This window comes from Triticum urartu, chromosome 1A (genome assembly GCF_056163025.1).
Source record: "Triticum urartu cultivar PI428250 chromosome 1A, HENAU_Tu73, whole genome shotgun sequence".
Classification (NCBI taxonomy): domain Eukaryota; kingdom Viridiplantae; phylum Streptophyta; class Magnoliopsida; order Poales; family Poaceae; genus Triticum; species Triticum urartu.
In genome coordinates, this window is record NC_141873.1 from 551,024,148 (window position 1) to 551,040,843 (window position 16,696).

Consider the following 16,696-nt stretch of genomic DNA (forward strand, 5'->3'; position numbering starts at 1 on the left):
TTGCATGTTATAAAGTATCACAATTTCTATGTAAATTATGAGCAAATTTTGGGTAATGCCAATGAGACTAATTAGTCCATTTTTCAAAACGTTTTTTTTTTCATTTTAGTATATGATCACGCACGCACACGGCACACCAGACTTTGCTGTGTGCAAAAAGAATGTGGGAGGCGAGCTTGTGCACAGCAGGCTGAGCCGAGCACAGCGGGAGGCCAAGGGAAAGGGATGCGGCCGGCAGCCATCTGTATGGTATGCGCTGGTGGCAGAGAGCGTCCTTGAGATGCATAGGAGCCATCAATTGCCGGCCGGTGACCCCGTTCCCAGATCGACAAGATTTTTGCTGTGTGTAAATGCATAAGAACAAGTTACAGCCACGACAAGATTTTTGCTGTGTGTAACACTGGGCATATTGAAGATCAGGTCCTGAAACAAGTAATCAACGGATCCTGATACAATATAAGTATTAGAGAGTTTTTGGCTGCGACAAGTAAATGAACAAATCCTGGAACAAGTAACCGTAGAACTAAAAGGCATTGTCAAGATTCAGCATTTGGTTTGAGTGATTCTTTGACGAGCAAGAATCTGAATGAGCATGTGCCATACTGACAAAAAAATACAGCTAAGTGAAAGGCATTGTTTCAACTCGGACATGACAAATACTTCATACCTCAACCTCCTTAAGGTAATCGGAAAGCATGCGTCAATTACCTCATTTAAAATTGTAACATTTTGCATTGACATAAAAGAGAAGAAACGGGGCTGAAGATGCACATGCAAATACTCTTGCTTAAAATGCTAACTGTAAATTGTTGAACTACTGCTAGTAAAAAAATATGCAAAAGGTTCAAGCATCCAGGCATATATTCTGAATTTAGACTTTCGCCATAGGCGCTGGCTTCTCGCCAAGCAGGTGCCTCCTTTCTGTACATGTCCAGAGCTTCAGATATTATAATCCTACACAAATACTATAAGCATGTACAGCAGAATTGATGATTCAAGCCAAAACAGCATTAGAAATGTACTGCCATGAGAATATCCGATCATATGAGATGTGCCGGCAACGTCAGGTCTCCAAATATTATATGACCGATGCTCCACGGAAACAGAAACAATAGCTGAGGGGCAGTGCAACGCTTATCATCTTCAGGACAGTTACAGTTGCTGATATATAATTCTTAGTTATGATCACTTATTCCAAGTTCTCAAGGGACAATTCCTTTCAGTCTTTGGCTGCAAATCAAATCAAATCACTTGTTTGACATGCCCGCAACTGCTGCTGCATTTTTGTACAACGCTTTGCTTGGGGGCAACACAGATTTCGAGGTAAGTTGCCTTTCTTTCCCTTGCTTAATCTGGTACATCTGAATGCCTAACAGTAATATATCGACAAACCAACCAGTGCTTTGAGGCGCTCAAAGTATCCGCAAGATATATAGTGAGTTGAAACCGTTCATTGCCTCATAATCCAAGTTACTGTCAAAACAACTCTAGTCAAAAAGAAGAAACACCCACTGCTATTGCTGTCAGGTGTCGGTTTCTATGGGACGCACGCACGCAACGAAGCTCAGAATAGCAAAGACGGTCCTTTGCCATGAAGGATTGTGCATAAGATCAGGAAGGAGGCTCATATCCAACAGCGGTCTTATTTCCATGTGTCTATATCTAGGTGTGAGGCATCATCATCAGTGCCAAGATGGTTACAAGTAATGTTGATGCTGGAGTGTTCTATTGATGATCAAATGATGGGCGTGGGGATGCTGATTATGTGGCCATGATGGTGATGTCCTGGCTCGCTTTGAGCACATTCTTCGAGGCGTCACCATCCCAGAACTGGCACAAGCAATAGCGGATTGACCAGGCCCAGACCAACTGATTTGCTCTCAGAAATCTGCAAGTAATCCAATCTAGCAACAGAAACCTGCAACTACTCCAATCTTAAGAACAAGAGCAACCAGATGCTTCAACAATCACAAAGCATCAACGAGGCAAGGATGATAACACCAAGCAAAACATCCGCTTGACGATAAGGAAACAGTTTGACAAGCGATGGCCACTGGCCACGATAGGTTTTTTTTGTTCTCACAAACATAACCACTGACCGAAGATGTTCACCGACAGGTCAAAATGTTGCACTTTTCACCATCCCACTGCTTGTTCTTCTCTCCAAAATTTTAGCATGTGATGTCAAATCCTGCAACGAAAAACAGAACAAACAGTTCAGTATATGAGACTCTGGATCATACCCCCCAAAAAAACACTCTGTAACAGAAAGTGCAAGAAACTACAGAATACAGTTCAGTAGCGACACTGGCTCACAGGCAAAAAAGGACTATACTACCAGAATGTGCCAAAAACAACAGAACCAACAATTCAGCACTGAAACTATTCCAGGCAAAAAAATCACTTGTAAAATGCACAAGAAACAAAAGAACCAACAGCAATAAATTTGTATGTACAGTGCAGTGTGAGTTGGAAAGACTGAATTTTGCATAACATGCATTTTAATATTCACATTCAGAATTCAAATGTCCCAGGAGAGACAATTAGCCGCTCATGGAAAGACATAAATCTGCTTGATCAGACATTACAGAATTGTACTCTGAAATTCAGCTACTTAATTTTGATTCCGGATAAGAATCACAAGGTTGGATTTGAAGATACAAATGGTAGGAGACAAACCTGAGGTTAGGAGCTTCGTTCGTCTGCGTCCCAATGGCTCCAAGTCAGCAAGGAACTAATGACCTGGGAGATTCGCCCGTGAAGTCACCATCTGGCCGGTGAGTTCCATGCTGTGGCGGAATAGATATGCATCTCATCTCCACTTGGGGATTATCCGGCCCATACAGGAAACCTGCATCCCGTGTCCGTAGATTCTACATAGGTGCAGTTCTCTGATATAAGTTCATATAATCAATCTTCTTTGCCATGAAATAAACTGCACCCATGAATGCAAATTGTGAACGACTCAAGAATATTACATTTTTCAAATAACTACATCTGGTAATAAGGTGAACTGAAGAAATACTTGCAATAAACCGAGTGGTCTGTTTGTATTTCTCAGGAGCTGCAACCATGCATCACTACATGGCATCAGTCGCTGGCGCAAGACTAACTTTGTGGGTTGGATGTGAAATTTTACAGAGACGATGCTATGAGTTTATACTCTCATTTCTTTCATCAAATTAACTGTTGCCTAGCTGTCGGGACTGCAAATTCAAGTAAATCCAAGAGTGAGGAAAACTGAAGCGATTACTATGCATAGAAACTAGACAGAAAGGCCGTTATAAAAAGTTTTACCTGTTTCTCAATCTCGGCTTGCTTCTGCTGTGACGGTGGAGCAGAAGTATTAACATCGTTTTCCTTTGCATAATCTGAAAGAATGAGATCCCTGAGCGCACATTCCAGCTTCAGACACTACTCATCAGTCAAAGATTGATGGTCAGATATGATGCGGTTCCGTAACCATTGTCTTGTCGGGCTTCAGCAACATCTTGGCCTTCTCATTATTGACATGTAATGCTCGTAGTATAAGCACAAGACGAGAGAATGCAATGTGGGACGAAATACTTTTCAACCAGTCATTGTACTCCCTCCGGTCCTTTTTACTCCGCACATTAGCTTTGTCTGAAGTCAAAGCTTGCTAAGTTTGACCAAATTTATATTAGAAAATATTAACATCTATAACATCTAATAAATATAATATGAAAATATATTCCGAGATGGATCTAATAATAAATGTGTTGTTATGTGAATGTTAATATTTTTTGTATAAACTTGGTCAAAGTTGGATGAGATTGACTTCAGACAAACCTAATATGCAGAGTAAAAAGGACCGGAGGGAATATATTTTATAAAGAACCATCTGCGGTTCCGTAGCCTTGAGACCAAACTTGTCAATCTTCAAGCAAGCTTGGAATGGCAGATGGACTCCATCATACACTTCCTTGTCATAATAATTTGCTTTGGCTGCTCTTCAACGGGAAGCGGTCGAACTAGTGCAGCAACCTCCTCGGCTGTTTTCCACTTGGCCAGCTGCCCTAGACGCTTTTGTCCTGCCAATACACTTGTGTGGATGACCTGCAAATTATAATCCATTTTCATTCAAGTCCTCAAAGTTGTGATGTTGCACAGTTATGCCATAATTGCAAGAAAACTAGAGCTAAAAAGCAAAATAAAGGGAAAATTATATTAAGACAGATATGGCTCGGTGGGTTAAGATGAATACAATTGAAGACCCTTTCTTATTCTCTCCCTTAGACATAGTAGGATTTGACTGTCAAAAGAAAAAATAAACAAGCATGTCATTTATTAAACAAGACATTTTTTTACTACAGTAGAGATATTGGCATAGAGCTAGATTTGTTACAGTTAGCATGGTTATTACCTTCATGATCTTGTTCATTGCTTGCTAGAGGAGGGGCTTTCATGGTTATTGCCTTCATGATCTGGCAGCACTTGCAATTTCAAATCCTCACCGCTCCACGCCCCCGAGGACGATTGCGTCGGGTCCACCTCCAGCTCGCCTAATCCGAGGGCATGTCGGGACCTGGCCGAGCTCAGCGAGGTGCCAGACTCACAGCCAAGGCCCGCCTGCTTGTCGAGGCAAAGGGGCGTCTTGCCCACTCTCACCCCTGCCGGGGATCGGGACCCCCTGCCGCGGGTAGGGCCCGCCCTGACGTGCACCTGGCCGCCCCTGCTGACCAGACACCTGGGCCCCACACGCGCACTCCCGAGGGCGGGGACGCGCGCCTCATCTTGGACCGCTCTCCCGGCAGGGACCTGGGCCCAGCCACGACTATTCTGCAGCGCCCCCAGGCCCAGTCCTCCTCCACCCCGTCCAGGACCGCCATCGTCCCTCACACGCCGGCTAGCGGGCGCCAGGGCCCAATCATATCGGCCTCCGGAATATTTGCCTCGCCGCCGGTCACCATGCGACGGCCTCGCGCTCGTGCCTCCGCGTCGCGAACCCTCACGCTAGGCGAATTTCTGGCCGCTGCCACCAAGCATATCTCTGCTACCTTGCCGACTCCAGGGAAGAAACCGCGCCGCCCCCTGAACTTCGCGCCACGTCGCGGCCGCTCGGCTGCGACCACCTCCCCAACGGCGGCGCCGCCCACTGCTGAGAGACGCGCGCAGGTCCAGGTCTTGCGCACGCTTGGGATCGTCGGCATGAACCAGAGGATCACTTCAGCTGAGATGAACGCATAGGATGGCATGTTTGCGATGCCGATTCCGCTCACGGTGCTCAAGGCCTTCGCTACCCTGGTCGATCGCGAGATCCCTGCAAGCATGTCCACCACGCCAAGTGCGCAGGTGCAAGTCGAGCGTGCTCGCGCGTGTTAGGATGGTCCTATAGCCTGCTGGTCGATCCAGTGTTTATGGATCACGGCCTCAAGATTGCTGAGATGGAGTTGCTCTGCTCGCGCGTCGTCCTGGACACCCTTGGCTCGGAGTTTGACGATTACACCTATCTCCCGGCGCAGGGCACACGAGGTGGCATTCTTATAGCGTGGAAGAGCAGGGCCGTGACTATCACGGACCCACTATTCACCACGAACACCGTCACGGCCAAGGTAACCACGGCCACTAGCATGCTCTGGTGGATGTCGGTTGTCTACAGCCCCCAGGAGGACACGGAAAAGATAGTGTTCCTTAATGAGCTCCGGGAGATACGCGTGGCCTGCCCGGGACCATGGATGTTATGCGGCGATTTCAACTTGATCCTCCGCGATGAGGAGAAGAACAATGGCGACCTGAACCGGCGCATGATGGCTAGATTTCGCCGTCTTGTCAATGATCTTGCCTTGAAGGAGATATACCTCAACGGACGCCGCTTTACTTGGTTAAACGAGCAGTCCCCACCCACCTTGGTGCACCTGGACCACGTACTCTGCACCTCGGACTGGGAGGAGGCACATGGGGAGTGTCATCTTCGCTGCCTTGCATCTGTCGTGTCAGATCATTGCCCGCTCCTGCTTGACTGTGATACGTCTCCAACGTATCTATAATTTTTGATTGCTCCATGCTATATTATCTACCGTTTTGGACTATATTGGGCTTTATTTTCCACTTTTATATTATTTTTGGGACTAACCTATTAACCGGAGGCCCAGCCCAGAATTGTTGTTTTTTGCCTATTTCAGTATTTCGGAGAAACAGAATATCAAACGGAGTCCAAACGGAATAAAACCTTCGGAAACGTGATTTTCTCACCGAATGTGATCCAGGAGACTTGGACCCTACTCCAAGGAGTCAAAGAGGCGGTCACGAGGGTGGGGGGCATGCCCACCCCCCTAGGGCGCGCCCCCTGCCTCGTGGGCCCCTCGGTGCTCCACCAACGTACTCCTTCCTCCTATATATACCTACGTACCCCCAAACGATCAGAAACGGAGCCAAAAATCTAATTCCACCGCCGCAACTTTTTGTATCCACGAGATCCCATCTTGGGGCCTGTTCCGGAGCTCCGGCGGAGAGGGCCGTTATCACGGAGGGCTTCTACATCATCATAGCCTCTCCGATGAAGTGTGAGTAGTTTATCTCAGACCTTCGGGTCCATAGTTAGTAGCTAGATGGCTTCTTCTCTCTTTTTGGATCTCAATACAAAGTTCTCCCCCTCTCTCGTGAAGATCTATTCGATGTAATCTTCTTCTTTTTGCGGTGTGTTTGTTGAGAACGATGAATTGTGGGTTTATGATCAAGTCTATCTATGAATAATATTTGAATCTTCTCTGAATTCTTTTATGTATGATTGGTTATCTTTGCAAGTCTCTTCGAATTATCCGTTTGGTTTGGCCAACTAGATTGGTAGTTCTTGCCATGGGAAAAGTGCTTAGCTTTGGGTTCGATCTTGCGGTGTCCTTTCCCAGTGACAGAAGGGGCAGCAAGGCACGTATTGCATCGTTGCCATCGAGGATAACAAGATGGGGTTTATTTCATATTGCATGAATTTATCTCTCTACATCATGTCATCTTGCTTAAAGCGTTACTCTTTTTTTAACTTAATACTCTAGATGCATGCTGGATAGCGGTCGATGAGTGGAGTAATAGTAGTAGATGCAGAATCGTTTCGGTCTACTTGTCTCGGACGTGATGCCTATATACATGATCATGCCTAGATATTCTCATAACTATGCTCAATTCTGTCAATTGCTCAACAGTAATTTGTTCACCCACCGTAGAATACTTATGCTCTTGAGAGAAGCCACTAGTGAAACTATGGCCCCCGGGTCTATTCTCATCATATTAATCGCCATCACTTTAATCTTGCTTTGCTTTTTACTTTGCCTTTTACTTTTCACTTTGCATCTCTATACCAAAAATACCAAAAATATTATATCTATCAGTTCTCACTCTTGTAAGTGACCGTGAAGGGATTGACAACCCCTAATCGCGTTGGTTGCGAGTAGCTATCGTTTTATGCAGGTACGAGGGACTTGAGCGTGGCCTCCTACTGGATTGATACCTTGGTTCTCAAAAACTGAGGGAAATACTTACGCTACTCTGCTGCATCATCCCTTCCTCTTTGGGGAAATCCAACGCAAGCTCAAGAGGTAGCAAGAAGGATTTCTGGCGCCGTTGCCGGGGAGGTTTGCACAAGTCAATATTTGACTCCCGACAACGAGCCATTTCTGGTGCCGTTGCCGGGGAGTCTACGCAAAAAGTCAACATACCAAGTACCCATCACAATCCCTATCTCTCGCATTACATTATTTGCCATTTGCCTCTCGTTTTCCTCTCCCCCACTTCACCCTTGCCATTTTATTCGCCCTCTCTCTCTCTCTCTCTATCCTCCCTCTCTTTCTCTATTTGCCTTTTTTTGCCTGCTTGCTTCTTGTTTGCTCGTATGGTTAGAATAGTTGTTTATTTATTACTAAACAGAGAACCTAAGATCTATGGATCCTCATCCACTTGCTAATCTTTTTAAGAGGTCCAATTATGATAAACCAATTTCTAGTGAGTTTTGTGCACTAGATTATTTTTATGAAGTTTTGCTTGAAATTCGTGAATCTGAAAAGTGTGATGAATTACCTCATGAAGCGATTCACGATAGATCTTTGAATAGAAAGCATGATTGCAATGATTCTATTATAAATTATATTAATGTCAATTGTGCTAATAATATGCAAAACCCTAAGCTTGGGGATGCTAGTTTTGCTATGTCCTCTACTTGTTGCAATGATCATGATTGGGGTGATTCTCCTTTTGATCTTGAAAATTTATTTACTCCCGATGATGAATATGAGATTGATAATAGTGTTTGCAATAATACTGAAAGTGGATTTGGAAGAGTGTCATCTTTAGATCCCACATATTTGGATAATGTTCAATCTTATGAAGTTTTTGATAAAAGTGGGTTTGAAGAGGTCATGACTTTAGTTAATATTAATCCCACTATTTTGGAAGAGTGTCAACTTTGCATGCATGTGGATCATGTTGAAATTTTTTTATGTGATAGCTATTTTGTTGAATTTGCTTATGATCCTACATGTAATTATTATGAGAGAGGAAAATATGGTGGTAGAAATTTTCATGTTACTAAATTACCTCTCGTTATGTTGAGATTACTATTGTTTCTTTCCTCTTCCATGCATATGCTAGTTTTTGCTTGCCATGATAATTTGTTTGCCTATAAGATGCCTATGCATAGGAAGTATGTTAGACTTAGATGTGTTTGTCACATATTTTATGATGCTCTCTTTGTGCTTCAATTCTTGTCTTTCATGTGAGCATCATTAAAATTATCATTGCCTAGCTAAAAAGGCTTTAAAGAAAAGCGCTTGTTGGGAGACAACCCAATATTTTTCCTTGCTGTTATTCAATAAATAAATTATTTAGCCTCTGTTTTGGTTGTTTTTTTGTGTTTAATTAGTGTTTGTGCCAAGTAGAACCGTTGGGAAGACTTGGGGAAAGTCTTGTTGAACTTGCTGTAAAAAACAGAAACTTTAGCGCTCACGAGAACTGCTGTCATTTTTATTTGAAGAGTGCTATTTAGTTAATTCTTTTTGAAGATGATTAATAGATAAATTCCTCACGTCCAGCAATTTATTTTAGAATTTTTGGGGTTCCAGATATTGCGCTAGCTACAGATTACTACAGACTGTTCTGTTTTTGACAGATTCTGTTTTTCGTGTGTTGTTTGCTTATTTTGATGAATCTATGGTTAGTTAAATAGTTTATAATCCATAGAGAAGTTGGAATACAGTAGGTTTAACACCAATATAAATAAAGAATGAGTTCATTACAGTACCTTGAAGTGGTCTTTTGTTTTCTTTCGCTAACGGAGATCACGAGTTTTCTACTTTAAGTTTTGTGTTGTGAAGTTTTCAAGTTTTGGGTGAATTCTTGTGATGGATTATGGAACAAGGAGTGGCAAGAGCCTAAGCTTGGGGGTGCCCATGGCACCCCCAAGATAATCCAAGGACACCAAAAAGTCAAAGCTTGGGGATGCCCCGGAAGGCATCCCCTCTTTCATCCACTTCCATCAATAATTTACTTGGAGCTATATTTTTATTCACCAACATGATATGTGTTTTGCTTGGAGCGTCTTGTATTATTTGTGTCCTTGTGTTTTAGTGTGCCACAATCATCCTTGCTGTACACACCTTTTGACAGAGCCATACATGAATTAAAATTTGATAGAATACTCTATGTGCTTCACTTATATCTTTTGAGCTATGTAGTTTTGCTCTATGTGCTTCACTTATATCTTTTGAGCGTTATAATTTTGCTCTATATGCTTCACTTAGATCTTTTAGAGCACGGTGGTGGATTTGTTTTAAAGAAACTATTGATCTCTCATGCTTCACTTAAATTATTTTGAGAGTCTTAATAGCATGGTAATTTGCTTAATAATAACATGCTTGGTATTCAAGATTTGTGAAACTTTCTTTTGAGTGTGTTGAATACTAAGAAAAGTTGGATGCATGATAATTGTTTTGAGATATGGAGGTGATAATATTAAAGTCATGCTAGTTGAGTAGTTGTGAATTACAAGAATACTTGTGTTAAAGTTTGTGATTCCCGTAGCATGCACGTATGGTGAACCGTTATGTGATGAAGTCGGAGCATGATTTATTTATTGATTGTCTTACTTATGAGTGGCGGTCGGGGATGAGCGATGGTATTTTCCTACCAATCTATCCCCCTAGGAGCATGCGCGTAATACTTTGCTTTGATAACTTCTAGATTTTTGCAATAAGTATATGAGTTCTTTATGACTAATGTTGAGTCCATGGATTATATGCACTTTTTCCCATCCTTCCACCTTTGCTAGCCTCTCTAATACCGCGCACCCTTCGCCGGTATCATACACCTACCATATACCTTCCTCAAAACAGCCACCATACCTACCTAATATGGTATTTCCATAGCCATTCCGAGATATATTGCCACGCAACTTTCCACCGTTCCGTTTATTATGACACACTCCATCATTGTCATATTGCATATCCTGGTACACCGCCGGAGGCATTCATATAGAGTCATATTTTGTTCTAAGTATCAAGTTGTAATTGTTGAGTTGTAAGAAAAATAAAAGTGTGATGATCATCATTATTAGAGCATTGTCCCAGTGAGGAAAGGATGATGGAGACTATGATTCCCCCAAAAGTCGGGATGAGACTCCGGACGAAAAATAAATAAAAGAGGCCAAAGAAGCCCAAAAAAAGAGAGAAAGAAAAGAGGCCATAAAAAAAGAGAAAATGCCCAAATAAAAAAAGAGAGAAAAAGAGAGAAGGGACAATGTTACTATCCTTTTACCACACTTGTGCTTCAAAGTACCACCATGATCTTCATAGTACAGAGTCTCTCATGTTATCACTTTCATATACTAGTGGGAATTTTACATTATAGAACTTGGCTTGTATATTCCAATGATGGGCTTCCTCAAATTGCCCTAGGTATTCATGAGCAAGCAAGTTGGATGCACACCCACTTAGTTTCTTTTTGATGAGCTTTTATATACTTATAGCTCTAGTGCATCCGTTGCATGGCAATCCCTACTCACTCACATTGATATCTATTGATGGGCATCTCCATAGCCCGTTGATACGCCTAGTTGATGTGAGACTATCTTCTCCTTTTTGTCTTCTCCACAACCACCATTCTATCCCACCTATAGTGCTATATCCATGGCTCACGCTCATGTATTGCGTGAAGATTGAAAAGGTTTTGAAAAAGTTAGAGTATGAAACAATTGCTTGGCTTGTCATCGGGGTTGTGCATGATTAAAATACTTTGTGTGGTGAAGATAGAGCATAGCCAGACTATATGATTTTGTAGGGATAACTTTCTTTGGCCATGTTATTTTGAGAAGACATAATTGCTTTGTTAGTATGCTTGAAGTATTATTATTTTTATGTCGATATAAACTTTTGTCTTGAATCTTTTGAATCTGAATATTCATATCACAATTAAGAAGATTTACATTGAAATTATGCCAAGTAGCACTCCGCATCAAAAATTCTCTTTTTATCATTTACCTACTCGAGGACGAGCAGGAATTAAGCTTGGGGATGCCTGATACGTCTCCAACGTATCTACAATTTTTGATTGCTCCATACTATATTATCTACTGCTTTGGACTATATTGGGCTTTGTTTTCCACTTTTATATTATTTTTGGGACTAACCTATTAACTGGAGGCCCAACCCAGAATTGTTGTTTTTTTTGCCTATTTCAGTATTTCGGAGAAACAGAATATCAAACGGAGTCCAAACGGAATAAAACCTTCGGGAACGTGATTTTCTCACCGAACGTGATCCAGGAGACTTCGACCCTACTCCAAGGAGTCAAAGAGGCGGTCACGAGGGTGGGGGGCTCCCCCACCCCCCTAGGGCGCGCCCCTTGCCTCGTGGGCCCCTCGGTGCTCCACCGACGTACTCCTTCCTCCTATATATACCTACGTACCCCCAAACGATCAGAAACAGAGCCAAAAACCTAATTCCACCGCCGCAACTTTTTGTATCAACGAGATCCCATCTTGGGGCCTGTTCCGGAGCTCCGCCGGAGAGGGCCGTTATCACGGAGGGCTTCTACATCATCATAGCCTCTCCGATGAAGTGTGAGTAGTTTACCTCAGACCTCCGGGTCCATAGTTAGTAGCTAGATGGCTTCTTCTCTCTTTTTGGATCTCAATACAAAGTTCTCCCCCTCTCTCGTGGAGATCTATTCGATGTAATCTTCTTCTTTTTGTGGTGTGTTTGTTGAGACCGATGAATTGTGGGTTTATGATCAAGTCTATCTATGAATAATATTTGAATCTTCTCTGAATTCTTTTATGTATGATTGGTTATCTTTGCAAGTCTCATCGAATTATCCGTTTGGTTTGGCCAACTAGATTGGTAGTTCTTGCCATGGGAAAAGTGCTTAGCTTTGGGTTCGATCTTGCGGTGTCCTTTCCCAGTGACAGAAGGGGCAGCAAGGCACGTATTGCATCGTTGCCATCGAGTATAACAAGATGGGGTTTATTTCATATTGCATGAATTTATCTCTCTACATCATGTCATCTTGCTTAAAGCGTTACTCTTTTTTTAACTTAATACTCTAGATGCATGCTGGATAGCGGTCGATGAGTGGAGTAATAGTAGTAGATGCAGAATCGTTTCGGTCTACTTGTCTCGGATGTGATGCCTATATACATGATTATGCCTAGATATTCTCATAACTATGCTCAATTCTGTCAATTGCTCAACAGTAATTTGTTCACCCACCGTAGAATACTTATGCTCTTGAGAGAAGCCACTAGTGAAACCTATGGCTCCCGGGTCTATTCTCATCATATTAATCGCCATCACTTTAATCTTGCTTTGCTTTTTTACTTTGCCTTTTACTTTTCACTTTGCATCTCTATACCTAAAATACCAAAAATATTATATCTATCAGTTCTCACTCTCGTAAGTGACCGTGAAGGGATTGACAACCCCTAATCGCGTTGGTTGCGAGTAGCTATCGTTTTGTGCAGGTACGAGGGACTTGAGCGTGGCCTCCTACTGGATTGATACCTTGGTTCTCAAAAACTGAGGGAAATACTTACGCTACTCTGATGCATCATCCCTTCCTCTTCGGGGAAATCCAACGCAAGCTCAAGAGGTAGCAGACTGCTCCCCCATGCCTGCTGCTCACCGGCGTTTTCGCTTTGAGGATTACTGGCTAAGACTTGATGGGTTCCACGACACGATGGCCACGGCATGGGGCTCGGTCCATGCCGAGGACCCCTTCCACCGCCTCATGATTCGCATGCAAGCCACAGCTCGCAGCCTCACCAGCTGGAGTGCCAAGTCGACGGGTAACATCAGGGATAAGATGGCCATTTCCCGGGAGCTCATCGCGCGCTTCGACAAGGCCCAGGAGATTCGCGTGCTTACCCCTCCAGAAGGCTGGTTGCAGAAGCAGCTGAAATTCAAATATCTCGGTCTTGCATCCCTCGAGCGCACTATTGCTCGGCAGCATGCACGCATTGCCACTCTCAAGGACGGCGACGCCAACACTGGCTTCTTCCATAGGCAGTGTTCCTTTCGGAGGCAGAAGAACATGATCCTCAGCCTGACCGTGGAGGGGCACACGCTCACCGACCATGCTGAGATGGTGCAGGCGGCGTTTGAGCACTTCGACGGTATCTTGGGTACGTCCACCGCCCGCGACGTGACGATGGACTTGGAGCACCTCATTGATGCGAGTGATCTCGCGTGCCTCGACGCGCCCTTCTCAGCGGAGGAGGTCTGGGACGCTGTTAAGCGCCTCCCCGCCCATAAGGCCCCGGGGCCGGACGGGTTCACCATGGAATTTCTCCAAGCTTGTTGGGGCATAGTCAGGCAAGACTTCATGGACGTTTTCCAGCAGTTGTACATGATGAGAGGCCGTGGTTTCAGCAAGCTCAACCAAGCCCTCATGACCCTGTTGCCCAAACGCGTCGACACCCACTAGCTTCGCGACTACCGGCCGATATGCTTGATACATCTAGTGGCCAAGCTCTTCGCCAAAGTCCTATCGTTGCGCCTTGCACCCAGGTTGGACAACCTGGTTAGTCGCAACCAGAACACGTTCATCACCGGCCGCAGCGTACACGACAACTTCATTCTTGTCAGGCAATCGCTTAAGATGCTTCACCAACTTGGAGCTCCACGGATCATGCTCAAGCTCGACCTCACGCATGCCTTCGACTCCCTATCTTGGCCGTTCCTCTTCGAGGTACTGTGCCAATACGGATTCGGAGACCGATTCCGGGAATGGCTTGCGATCCTGCAATCGACGTCTAGCACCCGTGTTCTGATCAATGGCGAGCTAGGCCCACCAATTTGGCATCGCAACGCTGCGCCAAGGGGACCCGGTGTCCCCACAGCTCTTCGTGCTTGTTGTGGACACACTTGGCAGACTGATGCGCCGCGCCATTGACTCCGGCATTCTACAGCGGCTCCACCCACGTCGGCATATCCCGACGATCTCCCTGTACACCGACGATGTCATGTTATTCTGCCATGCAACGACGGGCGATGTGGCTGCCATCAAGGGTATCCTGACCCTGTTTGGCGAGGCGAGCGGATTAGAGGTGAACTACGCCAAGAGTTTCGCCACTGTTCTCCATGGTGAACCCGCGGCGGACGCAGTACTCGCCCAGCTCGGATGCCCGGTAGCGCAACGCCCTGTTACCTACCTTGGTATCCCCCTAACAACACGCCGCCCCACTGCCGCCCAGCTACAGCCATTGGTGGACTCGGTGGCCGCCAAGCTGCCCACCTGGAAGGCATGGCTCATGAATAAGGCTGGGCGCCTTGCTCTGGCCAAGTCGGTAGTCAGTGCTATCCCCGTACATCAGATGCTAGCATTCGCCCCTCCAAAGAAGACCCTTAAGCAGCTAGAGAAGATTCAAAGGGGATTCCTATGGGCTGGACGTGCCATTGCCAAAGGAGGGCACTGCCATGTCAACTGGTGACATGTTTGCCACCCCATCGAGTACGGAGGACTAGGGGTGCGAGATCTGGAGCGCGCCGGGATGGCGCTTCGGCTCCGATGGCTATGGTTCGCACATGTGGACACGGACCGTGCTTGGCAGGGTCTTGACCTCCAATTCTCATCGGAGGAGCGTGCGCTGTTCTTCGCCTCCACCACCATGACAGTTGGGAACAGCCAGTCGGCCCTGTTTTGGGAGGATCGTTGGATCAACGGGCAGTCCATTCGCGAGCTCGCACCACTGCTCTACCTGTGCATCCCCAAACGGCGGCGTAATTCTAGGACGGTGGCGGAAGGGCTGCTCGGGAACTCCTGGGCGTGTGACATCCAGGGAGTCCTCGGCCTCCATGAGATAGGCCAATACCTGATGATCTGGCAGAAGGTGTGTCATACCGTCCTATCGAACGACCCAGACCGGCTGCTTTGGAGGTGGACGACCAACGGCATCTACTCGGCGCAGTCCTGCTATGCGGTCACCTTCCACGGCTCCACGCTATGCACTTCCTGGAAGCTGACTTGGAAAAGCTGGGCGCCACCACGAGTGAAATTTTTCCACTGGTTGGCAAATCAAGATTGTTGCTGGCTGGCAGAAAGGCTCGCTCGTTGCGGACTGCAGCATCACCCCAGGTGCCTCCTTTGCGACCAAGCCACAGAAACAATATAGCACCTGCTCCTGAACTGTCCCTTCGCTCGGCAAACATAGCATGCTATCCTGTCCTGGCTGCGCCTGCCGATCCGTGCACCGGCCCATGAGACCACTGTCATGGCATGGTGGCAGCAAGCGAATTCACACGCACCGGAAACGCGTCGCAAGGCCCTCAGGTCAATTGCCTTGCTTGTTCCCTGGATGCTCTGGAAGCACAGGAACGCGTGCGTCTTTGACAATGCGACACCCTTAATTGATATCCTAGTAGATAGGATTAAAGACGAGGCCCGCTGCTGGGTTAGAGCTGGTGCCCAGGGGCTTAGGGTTGTTCTGCCCACATCCTGGGATGTACACTGATTGGCCAATGCTGTTGTAAACTCACCTCCTGGGAGGCTTTTTCCACCCCCCCCCCCACTTTCAATGAAATGAAACGCAAAAGCCTTTGCGTTTTCTCGAAAAAGAGGAGGGGCTTTGACCCGGGGAAGCAGTTATCAAAAGAAGAGTGCAAATTATAAGCTAGATCAGCCCAATCATCACCCCTGAAAGAAATATTAATCAACATTAAGCACAGAAGACTCAAACAAGGAAAGAAATTGGCAGTTAATGGATACTCAAAATCATACCAGTCGGAGAAGGGTAGATGGACATATTATCTGTCATGTAGTCAATAAATTTTGTTCTTGTGTAATGTTTTATGTTGTGTGAATTGTAGTCTCCCCATCTAAGTTGCACATCAATCCAATACTTGTTACTGGCTTTCTGATCGAAGACATCCTTTGACTCAGAAACTAAGCTTGGCTTGGACATGTGCTTTCTGATCAAAGATGTGCTCTGTGATACGTCTCCGTCGTATCTGCTTGTCCAAACACTTTTGCCCTTGTTTTGGACTCTAACTTGTATGATTTGAATGGAACTAACCCGGACTGACGTTGTTTTCAGCAGAATTGCCATGGTGTTGTTTTATGTGCAGAAAACAAATATTCTCGGAATGACCTGAAACTCCACGGAACATCTTAGAAAAAATAATAAAAAATCCTCGCCAAATATGAAGACCAGGGGGCCCACACCCTTCTCACGAGGGTGGGGGCGCCCCCCTAGGGCGCG

At 45.4% G+C, this 16,696-nt stretch overlaps 1 pseudogene; it reads right to left on the reverse strand.

Annotated features, from left to right (window-relative positions):
* Nucleotides 1-2,119: 2,119 nt before the first annotated feature.
* LOC147992580 (pre-mRNA-processing-splicing factor 8A-like) lies at nt 2,120-16,399 on the reverse strand (annotated as a pseudogene).
* Nucleotides 16,400-16,696: the final 297 nt, after the last annotated feature.